The sequence below is a fragment of the Hyaena hyaena genome, unplaced genomic scaffold, assembly GCF_003009895.1.
Source record: "Hyaena hyaena isolate Hyena2069 unplaced genomic scaffold, ASM300989v1 scaffold_795, whole genome shotgun sequence".
Taxonomy (NCBI): domain Eukaryota; kingdom Metazoa; phylum Chordata; class Mammalia; order Carnivora; family Hyaenidae; genus Hyaena; species Hyaena hyaena.
In genome coordinates this window covers 141,738-158,585 of record NW_024081425.1, presented here as the reverse complement: position 1 = coordinate 158,585, position 16,848 = coordinate 141,738, and the positions used below count along the sequence as shown (strand labels likewise).

Below are 16,848 nucleotides of genomic sequence, written 5' to 3'. Positions count from 1 at the left end.
GATTAGGAGGAATGTTTCCCTACACTATTAAGCAATTATCCAACACCAGCTGGATGTGCTATTCAATTAAATTCTTCCCCTATTACCTGGAGATGGCATCAGGTTCCACAGATAAGGGCTCTGTTTCTACTCCCAACCCCACTTCGTAGGCTAGTCGCAAGCCTAGGCTATCACCTGTGCTCTGACCAGACTGACTATAGATTGGAGTTTCCAATCACCCCCTCCACAGTCTTGATTAGTTTGGTAGAATGGCTCACAGAACCTGGAGAAACATTTTACTTAGTAGATTACCAGTTTATTATAAAAAGGATACAATTCAGAAAAAGCCAGATGAAAGAGATACAGAGGCCAAGGTACCGAGAAAGGGCTTGGAGCTTCCATCCCCTCTCTGAGGGTGCTACTATTGCTGAATCTCCATCTATTCACCAACCCAGAAGTTCCCTGAACCCCATCTTTTTGGATTTTTATGCAGGCTTGATTCAATCATTCACAATTAATTCTACCTCCTTGTGGATATTAATGATGACAGAGTGGTTTTAGCAGCATCAAGCTTCATATCCTCCCCCAAAAGTTCAAAGTATGGAAGAAGGAAGAGGATTCTTATGAGAGGTTTCCAAAAACTTTCTCTTCAAGCACCATGGACCAGCACTGGTCACACACCTTGGTGGTAAAGATTGTGAGAAAGCAAATACATGGGTGGTGGGCCCTGGCAATAAGGAGGAGGAAGAGAAGAAATAGCCTTTTGCAGGTAGAACTGTATCACTAGCTCTTGGTTCATAACACATTACTGCAAAACGTAGTGGCATAAAACTGTACTATTTATAGAGAATTTTCTGATGAAATTAGATGTGGTATATAAGAAAATGAGAAGGGTTAAAAGTGATGTCAAAAGAGTCAATGTACAAGTGGAAGAATTAAGCTGCTGTTGACTGAAATGGAGAACACTATGGTTAGGGTGTATAGGCTTGAGGGAAGATTCGTTTGGGATATGTGCAATTTGAGATGTCTATTAAACTGTTTAGTAGGCAATTGGATGTTTGAATATTTGAATCTGGAGTTCAGAATGGACATCAGAGATGAAGATATAATTGTGGGGGGTCTTCAAAATACAGAACACATATCAAACCAATTACTGGATATAAAAGAGTGTCGAAAGAGAGAAGACTAAAGATTGAACCTTGAGCCAAAACCTCAGTTGGTGGTTGAATAGAGAATTGCCACACTGACTGAGAAAGTGTGGCCAGAGATCAAAGAGAAATCCAAGAGAGTGCAGCCTAGGAAGCCCAGAGGAGAAAGAGTTTCCAGAAGAAGTGAATGACCATCTCTGCCAGATGTTGTTAAGAAAGTTAGATGTGAGTTGAGAATGGATCACAGGATTCATCAACTGGGAGGTCATTGACAACCACCTTTTAAGTGGAATGCTGGGAACACAAGCTGGATTGGACTCAGTTGACGATAGGATGAGGGGCTCAGAAAAAGTGACTCTGGGAAGGAGTTTTGGTGTAAAATTGAACAGAGAAATGTGTCAGTAGATAGATGAAAAAATAAAGTCAGCAGGTTTTCTGGTTTTTGTTTCTTTGTTTGTTTATATGTTAGGGAGGAGGCATGAAAACCCAGTTACACTGACAGAATGACGCTGGGGAGAGGGGTATATTGATTACATTGGAGAAAGAGACAGGAGAAAACTGCCATGGTGGTGCAGTGATATCCCTGAATTGATAAGTTGAAAGAGAATGCAGGATCTAGTGCTCAGGGTAAGAACTGACCAGTTGCTGGGGTATTTCATCTCTATAATAGGTGGGAAGGCAGCCATTTCATCTCAGGAATAGGAAGGAAGGCAAAATATATGGGCAGAAAGGGCTGGCATGGGTGATGGATTGGCAAAAGGAGTTCACAAAAATTTTCTTCTGATTGCTCTTAAGTTCTGTCTGATAGGGTTTTTTAATTTTTTTTAATTTTTTATTTTTTACAAATAGTTTATTGTCAAGTCGGTTTCCATATAACACCCAGTGCTCATTCCCACAAGTGCCCTCCTCCATGTCCGTCTCCCCCCTTCCCCCCCACACCCATCAGTCCTCAGTTTGTTCTCAGCATTCAAGAGTCTATCATGGTTTGCCTCTCCCCCTTTCCCCCACCATTTCCCCCCTTCTTCTCCCCCATGGTCCTCCGTTAAGTTCCTCCTAATTGCACTTTAAAATATGTTATCAGGGAACAGTAATTAGGGTATTATTAGGATATAAGCCTTCTTCCACTTGTAATGTGAATTGTAGATCACCATGAAGAGTGTTTTCCAGTCCCTCCTCAAAGAAGAATTTTCACTTAATTTTACTGACACATCTGTGACTTACTCCTGGAGCTCTCTTTTCTTTACCAGACAATAATAAAAAGGCCGTCCTGCAATTTGAGTATTACTTCCCAACATTTCCAATTATTACCTTTATTCTATTTGCATTTTTACTGTTACCTTTTGTACTTCAAACAGAAAGAAGACATTCTACATTATCTCTATATAAACTGTGTCTCAACAGTTTTGATTTTAATGCACCAATACTTACAGAAGGTAATTGCATTCTTTTAATTGATATGAAGAATATAATTGTTGTATCCTTGAAAGAGAATAAAATTAATGTTCAATAATAATAGCAGCAATAATAAGAACTAGCATTAATTAACTACTTACATACTGCTAAACACTTTTTTATATAATTATATAAATTATATAATCCTTATAGTAAGTCTATAAGTTAGGTGCTATTACAATACCCATTATTTAGATTAGGGTACTTGACATTTTAAAAGGTTAAATAACTTGTCCAGGGTCATACTTACTAAGTCAAAGAGCTAGGATTTGAACATTGGTATTTTGACGACTCTTTATAACCATATGAGCCCAGGAGGTGCCCTAAGGGAAGAACTCCACCCTTCCAAAATGGTACAATCTAAGTGGGTTCCTTGTGGTAATGGTACTGGCAGAACTCTATGTGTGTGTGTGTGTGTGTGTGTGTGTGTGTGTGTGCACTTATATTTGTTAAATATAGGTTAATATGTTCTCATATTTAGTTTCTGTTTATTTATAAGTGCATTTTCAATGGTTTGGAAAACATTCTCTCCTTTTGTTTTACATTTTGTACTTTTTTTTTTTTTAACACAGCTTGCTTGCAACTGGTTCTCACAACTTTAGAGGAGCCACTTATGTAAACATTTTTATTCAACTTTCCAAGCATTTATTTAGCTGTTACAGAAAGAAATCCCATTCCTATCATTCAGGGTTCTCCAGAGAAATAGAACCAATAGAAGATTCAATAGGAAATTTAGATAGATGATAGATGATAGATGGATAGATAGAGAGAGAGACAGAGAGAGAGAGAGAATTTTTGCTCTTAAGACCTTCAACTGGGGGCACCTGGGTGGCTCAGTTGGTTAAACATCCGACTTCAGCTCAGGTCACTATCTCATGGTTTGTGGGTTCGAGCCCCACGTCGGGCTCTGTGCTGACAGCTCAGAGCCTGGAGCCTGCTTCAGATTCTGTGTCTCCCTCTCGCTCTGCCCCTCCCTTGCTCATCCTCTGTCTCTGTCTCTCTCTCAAAAATAAATATAAATATTAAAATTTTTAAAAATACCTTCAACAAATTGGATGATACACACCACAGTATCGAGAGTATTCTTCGTTACCTAAAGTTAACTGATCGCTCATTCAAGTTTCTCACATAATGGTAACGTAAGCGTGTGTGCATGTGTATGTATTGATAAGGAATGTGAGATAATATTATTAGTTCTCTTATGTTTTGTTTAAAGCCAGCCTTACTGTATAGCACTTATGATGTTCCTTTATTAGTACCATCTACACTGTTAATCTGCCTCCAACCTCAAACATCTGCCTAGACTCCTATTTTTTGCTTGTTTACTTGTTTGTTCTGCTTGGATTTTCTGCTTAGCATCACTTCCTGACTACATGGACCAAGACTTAGCTGTGACCCCAAACTATTGACTGCAAACTTGTCCCCAAGCATCTCTTGACTTCTAATCCTATTCTAGTATGGACACCTCCACAAGTCTTTGCTTTTCAGGATGTATGTCCTTGCCTATCATCTATCTGAATATCATTCCCAGTGTTGGCCTGATTTCTAAGTTGTCCTCTTGATACTGTCATTTGGATGACTCACAACCCAGTGCATATTTCCCTTGTGTGACATTAGTGCTGGTCACCATGACTGTATTAATTCTCTTAGGCAATTAGATTATAAATTCCTGTTTTAGGTATCAGTACATCTTCTAGAATATTTTGTACATTGTAGACATCCATTATTTATTTGTTTAATTGAAACTGCAATAAAAAGAATAGCTTTATAAGAAGATATTGCTTGCCTTTTAAATTCTGTGATATATGGAATATGTATGCAATATACCTGTCAGTTAAATTTTGCCTAATTAGTCCCTATAGTTAACGGCATCAGGGAATCCTTCCTGAAACTCTCATACATTAGTCAAGAATGTAATGTATGTTGAACCACTATATTATACACCTGAAACGAATTTAACACTATATGTCAAGTATACTGGAATTAAAATAAAATTTAAAAAAGAATGTAATCTATAGTACTTGACCATTAATACACAATACTAAAATTGATTGAATATCTATGGTGTGATGGATAATCTACTGAATGCTAGGAGTTTAAGAGAAAAAAATACATAGTCTCTGTAAAAAAACTTAATGTGTGATGGAAGAAACAGATAAGCAGAGAAACAAATATAACACAACGTGATAATGTGATTGAACTAAGCACCTCATGCTATATGGGAGAGAGTATGGGTACCTTATCCAGTTATTAATACCTATACCAAGTCTTAATGAGAATTAGACTTTATACGATAAAACTTGGAGGGAAGGACCTTCCAAGTAGGGGGAGAAAACAGCACAAAAAATGTTCAAAGGAATAAGGAACCTGACATTCTTAGGGTATGGAAATGATTCAGTATGGTTGTAATGTAGGGAGAAGGAGAAAAGTAAAGAGGGATGAACAATTCAAATTATGTGTGATCTTGTGTACCCTGCCACAGAATTTAGAATTTATTCTAAAAAAATAGGCACTGAGTGAATTTAATTGTAGGTCAACATGACCAGACTTACATTTAAGAGATGTTTCCTCTGGGGTAAGTGAGGAGTATAGATTGAAGAGGGAGACTGGAAATATATATGATAAGAGTTCAAAGAAACATTATAGCAATGGAAAGGGAGAAAGAGAGGTAGATGAACTGAAGACTAGAAAGATAGTAGAATTGATTTGACTTGGAGACCTATGAAGTATGATGGAGAAGGATAAGTCACTGAAGAATTTGAAGTATCTGGCTTGTGGAACCTGGAGGCTGTTGTGCCAAGTTATTCACCGAGATAGTAATTCAGAAATAGAAGAATGTCTAGGTATGTATTGTGAGGGTAAATGAAGAAAAATGGGTCTGAGGAGAGAGGGGTAAGAAGGGAAGAGGTAGTGCTGATCTTATAAGACATGTGGCTTTGTCTGGGCCTTGAGATTAGAGGGGAGCAAGATTTGCCATCCCCCAAATGTGTCTCTTTGGCATGTGGATTGTTTTAGGCTGATTTCTTTTTTATGTTTTATTTATTTCAGAGAGAAAGAGAGAGAGAGAGAGGGAGAGAGAGCATGAGCAGGGGAGAGTCAGAGAGAGAGGGAGACACAGAATCTGAAACAGACTCCAGGCTCTGAGCTGGCTGTCAGCACAGAGCCCTATGTGGGGCTCAAACGCACAAACCATGAGATCATGACTTGAGCCGAAGTTGGACGCTTAACCGACTGAGCCACCCAGGTGCCTTTAGGCTGATTATTTTTAAGAAACAGAAGGCTCAGAAAGAACCTCTGACCTTTCCGCTAACTGCCTAATGGAGGACTTGCTCTGGGAAGTGAGCTACCACCATAGATAACTATAGTATACTGTAAATGAGGGGTGGTAGACAAGGAGGAACTTAGCAAAATCTGTTTGTTAAAATTCCTCTCTATATTCCATTATTTCTGTATGGCCCAGTAAATATATGATTACCAAACATTCACTCTTTTTCCTCCGTCTGTGAATTGTCTTCCTTTCCTTTGAAGTCTTAGACCTTTACACTGTTCTCCTTAGCTCAGAATGGCATGTAGGCCTCAATGGCCTGAATGCTCATGGGCCTCATAGTCCTATGGAGTCTCCAGTTATACATACTTAAATTTGATTTTCTCCTATTAATTGGTCTCATGTCAATTTATTTTTTTAGACCAGCTAAAAGAACCTCAACAGAGAGGAGAAAAAACTCCCCCCCACCAACAAGATTAAAAGAGATGTGCATTTATGTGTAGGGCACCAACACATAAAGGGTGATAAAGTTTTTGGCTCAGGTGAGAGCCCAAAGAATAGTGTACTTAATGAAGTTGATAAGGAACTGAAGATACAACCCCAAGGAACCTCCACAATTCCATGAATTTTACTGTTTTATAATAAGGTTTAAGAAGAGTCTGGTATTCTAGGTAAGGGAGAAATAAGCTGTGTCAAAGAAAAAAAATTGTAAACAGTTCTTCTCTGGGTATCATCATTCTGGTAAAATGGATGTCTGGCATCTACTTGATCTGGATATTAATATATACAAGTCTCAGGGGAAGTTCATTTACTTGGATAAAGGAAATAAAATAATAAATTGAAACCAAGTGACTGTACACAACTGAAGAAGAAGCCACATATAATTTACTGTAGACTTAAGTATAAAATACACACAAAAGCCATCATTTTTATACAGTGTATTTGTTAGTAATCCTCAACACTCCATCTTCTCTCTTTGCCCTTTCATCCCCTAACACATACACATAGAGGATCACATAGACATAGGTGACACACTCTCAGCTAAATTTGGCTATGAGACAGATCTATCCTGATCAAGCTTGTATCTTTTCATTTTTTTTAAATTAATGTTTATTTGTTTTTGAGAGAGAGAGAGAAAGGACATGTGAGCAGGGGAGGGGCAGAGAGAGAGGGAGACACAGAATCTGAAGCAGGCTCCAGGCTCTGAGCTGTCAGCACAGAGCCCGATGCTGGGCTTGAACTCACGAAGCACAAGACCATGAGCTGAGCTAAAGTCAGCCATTTAATTGACACCAACATGGCACCCCTCGTTTTAATTTTTTTTATGTTTATATCTTCTTAGATATTATTAGACTTTCATTATCTGTTTTACAAATCCTGTTCTACTGAATCTCAATGTATTACATGTCACATTCTTAACATAGAATCACTGGGAGAAATTTCTCAGTATTTCTATTCAGATTGAATATTTCAGGTACCTCTCCTCATATCTTTCTAGAAACCTTGCACTGCTCTTCCTGCTTCCATAGAGCTACATCATTTGGTCTTTCAAGAGTTTGTCCCTACACTGGCTCTCTTTTGCCTCTTTATTTCCCCAGGGAAAGCCTGTCTTTTTTTTTCTTTTCTTTTCTCTTCTCTTTTTTCTTTTCTTTTCTCTTCTTTTCTTTTTTAATAACAGCTCTTTACTGTGCTTCCACAGAGAAAAGAAGTATTTTCTCTTTCTTCTATTTATGGGGAAATATTTCCAGAATAAGACTGATCTAAAATTGGCTTCCTAGTTGCATATTTCACTGATAAAAAGACTTTCCTTTATAATACCATTAAACGTTGCCACCAGATGAAGCATGGTGTTTACTACTTACACATGCATTTAATCTTGTCTCTCTTTCTTGTAGGACACTATTGCCTTTATAGCTAGGGGAACCCAATGCCATGGGGGTGTGGCGGGTATGGGAGGTGCTACTCATTATTGGGAATTGATATAGATCCAGGCAGACAGATGATCCCGTAGAAAGCATGACTGAATCACTCAGAAGGTACAACCTAAAGGGAGTCGTGCTTCTGGGAATGTTGCTCCACTGCTTACTGAGTTCCAGCTTGAACAGAGGGCAGCAGTTTGCAGGGAGGCACCCGCTCCCACTGCACCCTGTAGGGCTGTAGAAATCCATGTAGTCTCCTCCATCACACACTCTAGTTTGTTTCCTAAAACCTGCCCCCTCCTTTTTTATTCCTGTTTTCAGCGTTTCTGTCCTTTTTCTTTTTCTTGGGCTTTATCTATATCTACTTTTGCATTTATAAAAGCATGGACTTCTTAAATGTCCACAGGTATGCCAAGTCTACCAGACAAGACTGTTACAATAGAAGAGAGAAAGACTGAACTCACCTCCTCTGAAACATAAGGTGGGAGAGATAAGCACTGGAATGATATAGTGGGAAAATACTGAAGGACAATATGGGGCCTATGTGATTAATTCATTTTTTTTAGTGTTTTACTTATTTCTAGGAGAGAGAGAGAGACAGCGTGAGCAGGGGAGGGCCAGAGAGAGAGGGAGTCACAGACTGAAACAGGCTCCAGGCTCTGAGCTGGCAGTCGGCACATAGCCCAACGCGGGGCTCGAACCCACGAACCACGAGATCATGACCTAAGCGAAAGTTGGACGCTTAACCGACCAAGCCACCCAGGCGCCCCTAAGTCATTTTTTAAAGTAAACTCTATGACCCCAATATCAAGTGTTGCATGCTCTACTGACCGAACCAGGCAGGTATCCCCAAAGTCATTTTGATTTTAATTGATATTTGTCAAAATTAGGCTCCTACTCTCCCACAGACTGGGAAATAGGGTGCGGTCTTTTTTGACAACTATATTTCAAAGAGATGACTCATAGTTCCTTGAGAAAGATTTTTCAGGTTTAAAACTGGCAAGAGGCTGGGGGAAAATTTATATCAAAGAGCAGAGAAAGAATTTACAATACTAAGTTTTGTAAAGTAAATGCTTTAAGGCAAGAAAGGTCAGAGTCTATCGTTCAGAAGAAACCACTCTAAAGTTTAGTCAAGCTGAGAGGAACATTAAGTTCATTTTGATCAAGAGTAAAATAAAATATTTGGTAAGTGTAATATCAAGCAAAATAAGGGTACTGGGGTGGGGATGCTATTTTACATGATTTATATGACTTTCTCCCAGTTTGCTCCTAGAATAAGGGTCTTAAGCTCCAGTTCCTAACTTAATAGGAACTAGTTGGTATTAGGGAGAAATATCTCCTAATGACAGAAATGTCACATTTGGCCTGGTATTTACTAGAAACATGGAGTCCTATAAGGTCTTCTGGTCTAGTTCTTGATCTCAGGACTTTTCTAGCCATTATTTCTAATGTATGTCATTAATTCCAGGGACATAATTTGACAACAGCAAATAGACTATTATCTTCTCCCACCCCAAGTTTTTAGACCCTCTAACCCAAAGGCCTGATTGTAACCATGTGCTGGATAATGTGGCCATCCTCATTTTCCTGAGGGAACGTATCCTTGCTAAATTTAGCCTGCTCCCATTCACCTCTAAAATCTGGCATATCTGCCTAATTATTCTGAACATGAAGTGTTCATACACTCTTTTTTTCTGGTCAATAGCATTATTCATGTAATCTCCGAGGGCAGGGAAGTCACCTCAGCACCTCACAAGTAATTCCCCCCACCTTGGATATCGAGGGAGACATTTTAGCAGCTCACTAGCTGAGGCAGGAAAAGTAAGTGGTTAAAAAAAAATAAATAACTTTTCATCTCCAGAAGGACACCTCTACTCCATTATACAACCTCTAATATTTAATATTCTTGTAAAAATGTGACAAAGCCTTGACATTTTATAGATAAGAAGACTGAGGCTAATAGAGTCTTGTTCAAGCCACATGACTGTTAAAGAAAAGAGGTGAGATATAAATGTAGGTCATTCTAATTCCAAAGTAAATTTTATTTCTATTCTTATAAGGCACTGCTAATCAAGTTTTATTCTTGGAAATAAGGGAGAAAAATCTAACTTCTGTTGTTTTTCCCCATGGAAAATGTATGTATGTATAGTGATGTCAGAATGAAACATATAAGAAATATTATCCTGGCCTATTGTAGAGTTTCTCACGAAGTTCAATAATTATCACAGAGTTTTCTATTCAAACGTTCTTTGCAGGAATAGATCATAGGGAAAAGGCTAACTGGTATAGATTATTTATATTTATTGCAACATTAAAAGTAGCTATCTTCGTAGCTTATTACTTCCCTTCTAGATTCATAAACTCAATAGTTTCATTCTCTTTGGAGATAAGAGTATTATAGAAGAAATAGAAAACCACAGGGCAAATTCTAGTTAATTTGTAGAATACAAACTACTTCACCTTGTTTTGGTTGTTTGCTTAAGGGATTTTTTTTCTGATAAAGAATTATAATTTAAAGTGCAGGAGTAGATTTTCCTTCCACATTATTTCACAGTTTGTCTCTTTTGTCTTGTATGTACCTACCATAATGCTGGTTCTAATCTTGGCTTATAGAATAATAGTTGGTGCATCCCTTTGAAAAACTAAGCCATGACTTTCTGTCCTCAATTTCTCAACCTAGAACTTATTCTGAATATCTCAGAAAATTCAGACTACATCTTCTATAGAAAAATGGGTTTGAAGGATAAAAAACTAAGACACCAGGTCCCAGGGTGCATTCATGGAGATGGGGCTCTGACTGCCACCTCTCTGGTGGTGCTCTGTCCTTCTGCTGCTGTGAGCATCCTGAGGCCAAAGAGCCCTTCTGTTTTTCACTGGCTCATTTCTACTCAGATGGGGGAGAGAGACATAAAAGCCTTATGGTGCTCTTACTGTAGCACCACCATATACCCAGAGGATTCTCCACCACAAGACCAGTTAGAGGGGAAAGTGTGAAACTCCCTCAATTAAGAACTATGTAAACATAGGTGTTAGATTTGTATATTTGAAAAGGTGACCTGTGAGTTGTAGAATTACGCAACATCACATGGAGAAGGGAGCATAAAAGGCCACATAGAATATGCACTGTCATATTTCAGAATTCCTTAAAAATCACTCAGAGATGATTGTTAGGTGCTGTTTCAGATTGTTGGATTCCTGTGTCATACCCCAATTATATTAAGCTTCTTGGAGTTGGTAACATACTTCCTAAGTATTTGATAGTTAGCTCTGAAACTCAAAACGCATATGACGAGGTTGTTAAATGGTGTCATGCACCTCTAAACCCACGGAATTAAAAAATGACAACAAATAATTCCTGAATGGCAATTTTCGTCATCACAGTCTGGGTAAAACCTAGCCAGACTCTAACTCTTTTACAGATTAAAAACCTCTCCTGTTTTCTCCTAAATGGATGGATTGCAAACTGATTTGATTTTGCCTCTTGCAGACATTTTGTGTCTGTGTCCCTGGGGAGAGACAAAAGGGCAGGAAACAGGGGTCACGGTAGAGGACAACGTCTGTTGTGAAAGGTGCCTTCATCACTCTGACGTGAGGCAGGTATCAGTCTTTAGGAGGCAATGAAGATGTGCTCCTCCGGTCACTACTGCCTCACCCCTCCCAACTGATGACAGAATATGTCTGAAAAGTAAAAAGAACTGTTTTACCTCATGACTTTAGCAAAAATGAAATGAAAAAGGATGGCTTTCTCCAAACTCCTGGGTAATTAATTTAGTCTAATGTGTCTGTTCTAGCATCCAAGTACTGAAGTAATAGGCGCCATGTAAATGTACAGATAGCTGGAGAGAGACCACTGTATTCAGACAATCTAATTACTGCTTGGTCCACCCAAAGTTAATAATGACTTAAAGCTCTTATTCATTTAAACTAATAGTATCTTACATGTTTTAGCAATTTTTAGTATTTAATGCACTTCTACATACATTTTGAGGAAGTTAGTGCTTAATGAACTTATTAAACTTGTTTTCATGATTTTAACATACAAGGTAGGTCACAGTGAGGACTCAAATGCAAGCCTAGAGACTCCAAGTGTCGTTTTATTTACAAGATGTGAGGGCATATGTAATCAGTCTTTCCAAATTCCTACAGTTATAGGGGAAATCTAAAGCTCTAGTTATAATGAAAATGTTATTTGGCTCAAATCTTCACCCAGATTTGATAGGACTGTAAAGTCACTCCTGCCTCTCATCAGGGGTTGGCCCCTCCTGAAAGGAGACTCCATAGTCTCCTTTCTCTGGTTTGAGTTCAGGGTCAATTCATTTGATGTAACACTAAATGCTGGATTTTTCATAGGATTTGTTCTCTTCAGTGAGTCTCTCATTCACCAAATAGGTTTTGAGCATGTACTAAGGGCTGGGTACAGTGCTGCAAACAAAGAACGTAATCAGGAAAAACAAAAAGAGACTTCCATGTCTTCTCTGAGATTTCAGTAGAGTAAAAGATTCAGAAAAGCTAAATGAGATATTATGCATCAGGTATAAGGAGGTTTCAAGGTTGAGATGGAAACACAAAGATAAACAGACAATGCAGACTGGCATTGCCAGGGATGGCTGCTTGAGGAAGAATCCTCTAAGACGGTCCATAAAGGATGAGTAAGAGTTAGGTGCATAAATGGAGATGAGATGGAGAGAAGTTTCCAGTCAAAAGGGAGAAGTAATTGATCAGAATTAACCACAATATACTGTCCAACCACTCCCCTGGAAGTCACAAGCCTTCAACAGTTTCTCGATTTACAAAGTAGTTATATCAGTGAGATTCTACTGGTGCAATTGTTGTCTAGGTGGAGAGACGGAGTCTTGGTACTTCCTGTTCTGCCATCTTCCAAAAATTCTTTCCTGCACTCATAGGTATTTGCACAAAAGAAATAAAAATGTATGTCCACAAAAAGCCTTGAACAAAAATGTTTATAGCAGCCTTATTTATAATCATTTAAAACTGGAAACAAGCAGTTGTCCAATGGGCATCCTTTCAACAGTCCAGTGCATAATCAAGTGTTGTATATACTGTTAAGTAGAATACTGAGTAGTATTTTACCTAACAAATAAAAAGCACCAAACTGACAATACATGTAGCAACGTAGATGAATCTCAGCAATGTTATGTTGAGTGAAAGAAGCAAGAAATGAAATACTACATACTATATATTTCCATTTATATGTAATTCTGAAATAGCACTAACTAACTATGATGACAGAAATCAGATAAGTGATTGCTTGGGAGGCAGAGGGAGGGTATTGGCTGAAAAAGGACACAAGAGAACTCTCCAGAATTATTTGTGTGGGTGTCAGGAAGGTATTCAAACCTTTTGAATAATATTCTTAAGATACTAGCATTTTATGGGGCGCCTGGGTGGCTTAGTTGGTTGAGTGTCAGACTTTTATTTTGGCTCAGGTCATGATCCCAGAGTCATGGGATTGAGCCTCACATAGGGCTCCATAGTGAGTGTGGAACCTGCTTAAGATTCTCTCTCTCTTTCACTCTCTCTCCCTTTCTCCCTCGGCCTGGCCCCTCTCCCCTACTTGTTCTTTCTCTGTCTAATATAAAATGAAGAAATGTTAAAAAAAAAAAGATAAGAGCATCTTAATCTATGTACATTATACTTCAAAAGGAAACATTTATTTTAAACTCACTAAAAATTGTCCCTGAAAATTTTACTTGACCTTGTTTATCAGCTGATTTTGAAAGTACATATGTGGATGATAACCGTCCATGAATTGAAAACACTAAATGGATCAAAATTTGATTTTGTAAGTTTGAATTCATGTCATTCAATATCTGTTTCATTTAGGTCACAGATGTATAAAATTGAGATACTGATATTAGCCAAACTCACTGGGGTGTCTGAGAACAAATTAATTAAAGATCTCTAAAATACTTAGCAATAAAAGCAAATTATTCTTTATATGCTATGCAATTTAACTTGACATGCAAAATGAAAAGCCATCGTTATGTTCCACAGTTATTATCACAATTTATGTTTTGATTTATCTTTAGAGCAGTAAGATTATGTTCAGAAATAAGTAAAAGAGGGGACAGGTCATTGTTACTTTGCATAATAGAGATCTGGTAATTAAAGAACCTCCTTGGAGATAAAGTTTTGTGTAAATATCATAGCATCTTAGTTACTATAAATAGGAGACAAATTTATTGAGTTACATAGCTGGGAAAGGGGGAAAAGTGCTTCACTGAGTAGGCAGAAGATGGGCACCTGGAAGCTAGTGGAATTATAAGAATATTTAGCCAAGTACCATTTCATATAGAACTAAAGGATGGTACTGTCCTTAATGGCAACACTGCTTATCAGGCCATGGAAGAATATAGAGATCCTTTAGATCATGACAGAAAGGTAAAGAGGTTCAGGCATGATGTAAACCACGGGTCACATCAAGGTATCCCTCAACTCCTTATGAATTACATTCAAATAAAGCATCTGGAGACGGCTGCTTACGCAACCAAATACTTAGAATTAAAGACATTTTCACCTACAACAATCCTGAAAATCATTCCAGTTTCTAAAAGGCCAAATATAGTTGGCAGGTATATAAATAAAGGAATATTTAGGAGGGAGGACCTGACATTTAGTCTATTTATACAGGTGAGGTCGACACGGAGCGTCAAGCCTGTCACTGGATGTGATGCAATTCATCACTGATACAACATCCTTTCAAAGTTAATCTTTAAAAATAAGGTGTGTCCCACAGCAAAGAAAAATTCCTTGTTCCGACATTGCTGACTCTGTTTTCTTGGGCAAGTTACTTAAACTCACTGAGCCTCTGTATCTCCATCAGTAAAATATGGATAATGGCAGTGCCTACCTCACGGGACGTTAGGAGGATTAATGATAAAATTCATGAAAAATATGTAGCGTAGTGCTTAGATTAAAGTCAGAACCTAGTAGGTGCTAAAGTCTAATATAGATGTATATACAGGCATACATATATAATTATAAATATTAGCAGAAGAAGATACAGATCTGACAGATACGCATCAAACTTTATGTGTTACTCGCGGCAGAGACTGGCTGAGGATTTATCAAATGGTCCCCTTTCCTCCTGGGTCTCCAGCTCGCTTACATGTGCCGACCTCCCCTGAAGCAATGTGATGCCAGGTCCCGAGTGCCTGACACTGGAATGGGTAGCAGGGTTGTGCGTCACCACTTTCAGGCCTGGCATATGAAATCCAACCATGAATTTCTCTACATTTTCTTCCCCCCTCTACCAGCTGCATGTTGGAGGTCTCTTGCTAAAGGGTGGAAAGACCTGGAAAGACCAGGGTGGAGAGACCCTGGATCTCTGGCTTCAGGGACTGAGAACAACCACCATACCCATCTCCACCTCCCTGGCCCTGTTTCTCAGAGTTTTAGGTGCATAAAGAATAAACTTCTATTGGAGTAAGTCTACTGGAATTTAGGACTCCATCTAGTGGAGTAACTAGTACACTAGGACACTAATAATTATTAAATGCAAATTCTATGTAAATTATAGAACATTGGCTTGAAATTTTTGCTGTGTGTATGATTAGCACAAGAGTGTCAGTGAGAATTTTGTTTGATTCCAAGTTGTAAAAAGGCTGTTGCCAGCAGCATTAAACACCTAGGGGGTTATTTTTCTTATAATAACATAGGTCCAATAAGCAAACAAACAGACAACACCATCAGTCCAGAAGTAGAATTTATTGCCTTATTCCTGCAGCCAATGTGTCTGGGAATCTTTTTCCTCATGATTGCAACATGACTGCCGCTCACACACTACGTTCAAGACAAGAAGAAAAGTAGAAAGGCTCACTGCATCTGTCTCCTTCCATCAGAGATGTCGAAGCTTATCCACACTTCTCAGCAGATATCAACTCAAATCTCACAGATTTCTGCCAGAGTGTCATTTGTCACCACAAGCCATAGGAAGGGTGGAAAGTTTCTATTTTAACAGAAACCTTGTTGCCCCAGACATATTATGGTTCTGTTACCAAGGAAGAACTGGAGAATAAATATTTGTTAACTAAGTGACTATGTCTGTAATTTGCAGGTGTGATAATAAATTCCTGTTAAAAGTTTTGGTTCCAGATATTTGTCCATACGGGGGCTAAAAAGACCAAGAAAAAGTCAGAAAGTAGTCTATTTTTACCAAATGCCAAAAGTTAACAGAAATAATCATATCTACAAACAGACCATATAAAATCATGCGTTGATAACTTCTGCTTCTGTGTGGAAGACTGCTTGCCACGTGAAAATCCAGCCATGTTCAAGGGGTTGGTCCTGGTCCACGCATGATACAATAAGAAAGAAAGAAAAATATACATGCATACAAATACTTTTAAAATGATGTGAGGAAAGAAAGGAGAAAGTACTTATAAGAGGTTTCTGGGTTAGTGGTACCTGAGTGGCTCAGCTGGTTAAGAATCTGGCTCTAGCTTTCAGCAAAGATCATGATCTTACAGTTTGTGAGTTCGAGCCCCACATTGGGCTCTGTGCTGGCCGTGTGGAGCCTGCTTGGGATTCCCTCTCTCCCATCGTCTCTTCCCCTTCCCTGCTCACTCTCTTAAAAAACAAACTAAAAACAAAAAAACAACAACAAGTTTTCTGAGTTAAGCCCTCAAAGTCTCCCATCTATATAGTGGTTATTCAATCAACTTCTGCATTTCAATTTAACTTAGTTTTAATTTTTAATTAATCAGATAATAATTTCCTTATTTAGTTTGAGTGCGTGATGGCAGTGAGGAATATATTAGCTTCTTTTTTTTAAATTTATCTTGTCAGGACTTTCTAATTAAGCAACTTTCCTGTGTGACTCATAAGTAAACCTTTCACCCAGTCAAAAACATCTGGAAGCCACATTTGTATATTTATGACAGATTTCACTTGCTGTCATGACTCATGGATGATAATTATCACATATTTGAAGATTGACATTTCCTTCCTTTTTTTGATATGGGGGTAGTTTAAGCTGAGACATTCAGCAACTAATGAAGATTTTTATGTGCTGTGCATGAATCTACAGTATTTACATATTCTATTAATTTTCCATGCAAATGTT

At 38.2% G+C, this 16,848-nt stretch overlaps 1 long non-coding RNA gene across 1 annotated transcript in view; it reads left to right on the top strand.

The window, feature by feature from the left end:
• LOC120221633 overlaps positions 1-15,083 on the top strand; it is a 31,646-nt gene extending 16,563 nt beyond the window's left edge. The window contains exons 2-3 of the long non-coding RNA XR_005525850.1: positions 8,170-8,244; positions 15,041-15,083. This is a non-coding gene — a long non-coding RNA (uncharacterized LOC120221633). The remainder of the gene's footprint in view (positions 1-8,169; positions 8,245-15,040) is intronic.
• The last annotated feature ends 1,765 nt before the right edge of the window (positions 15,084-16,848 follow it).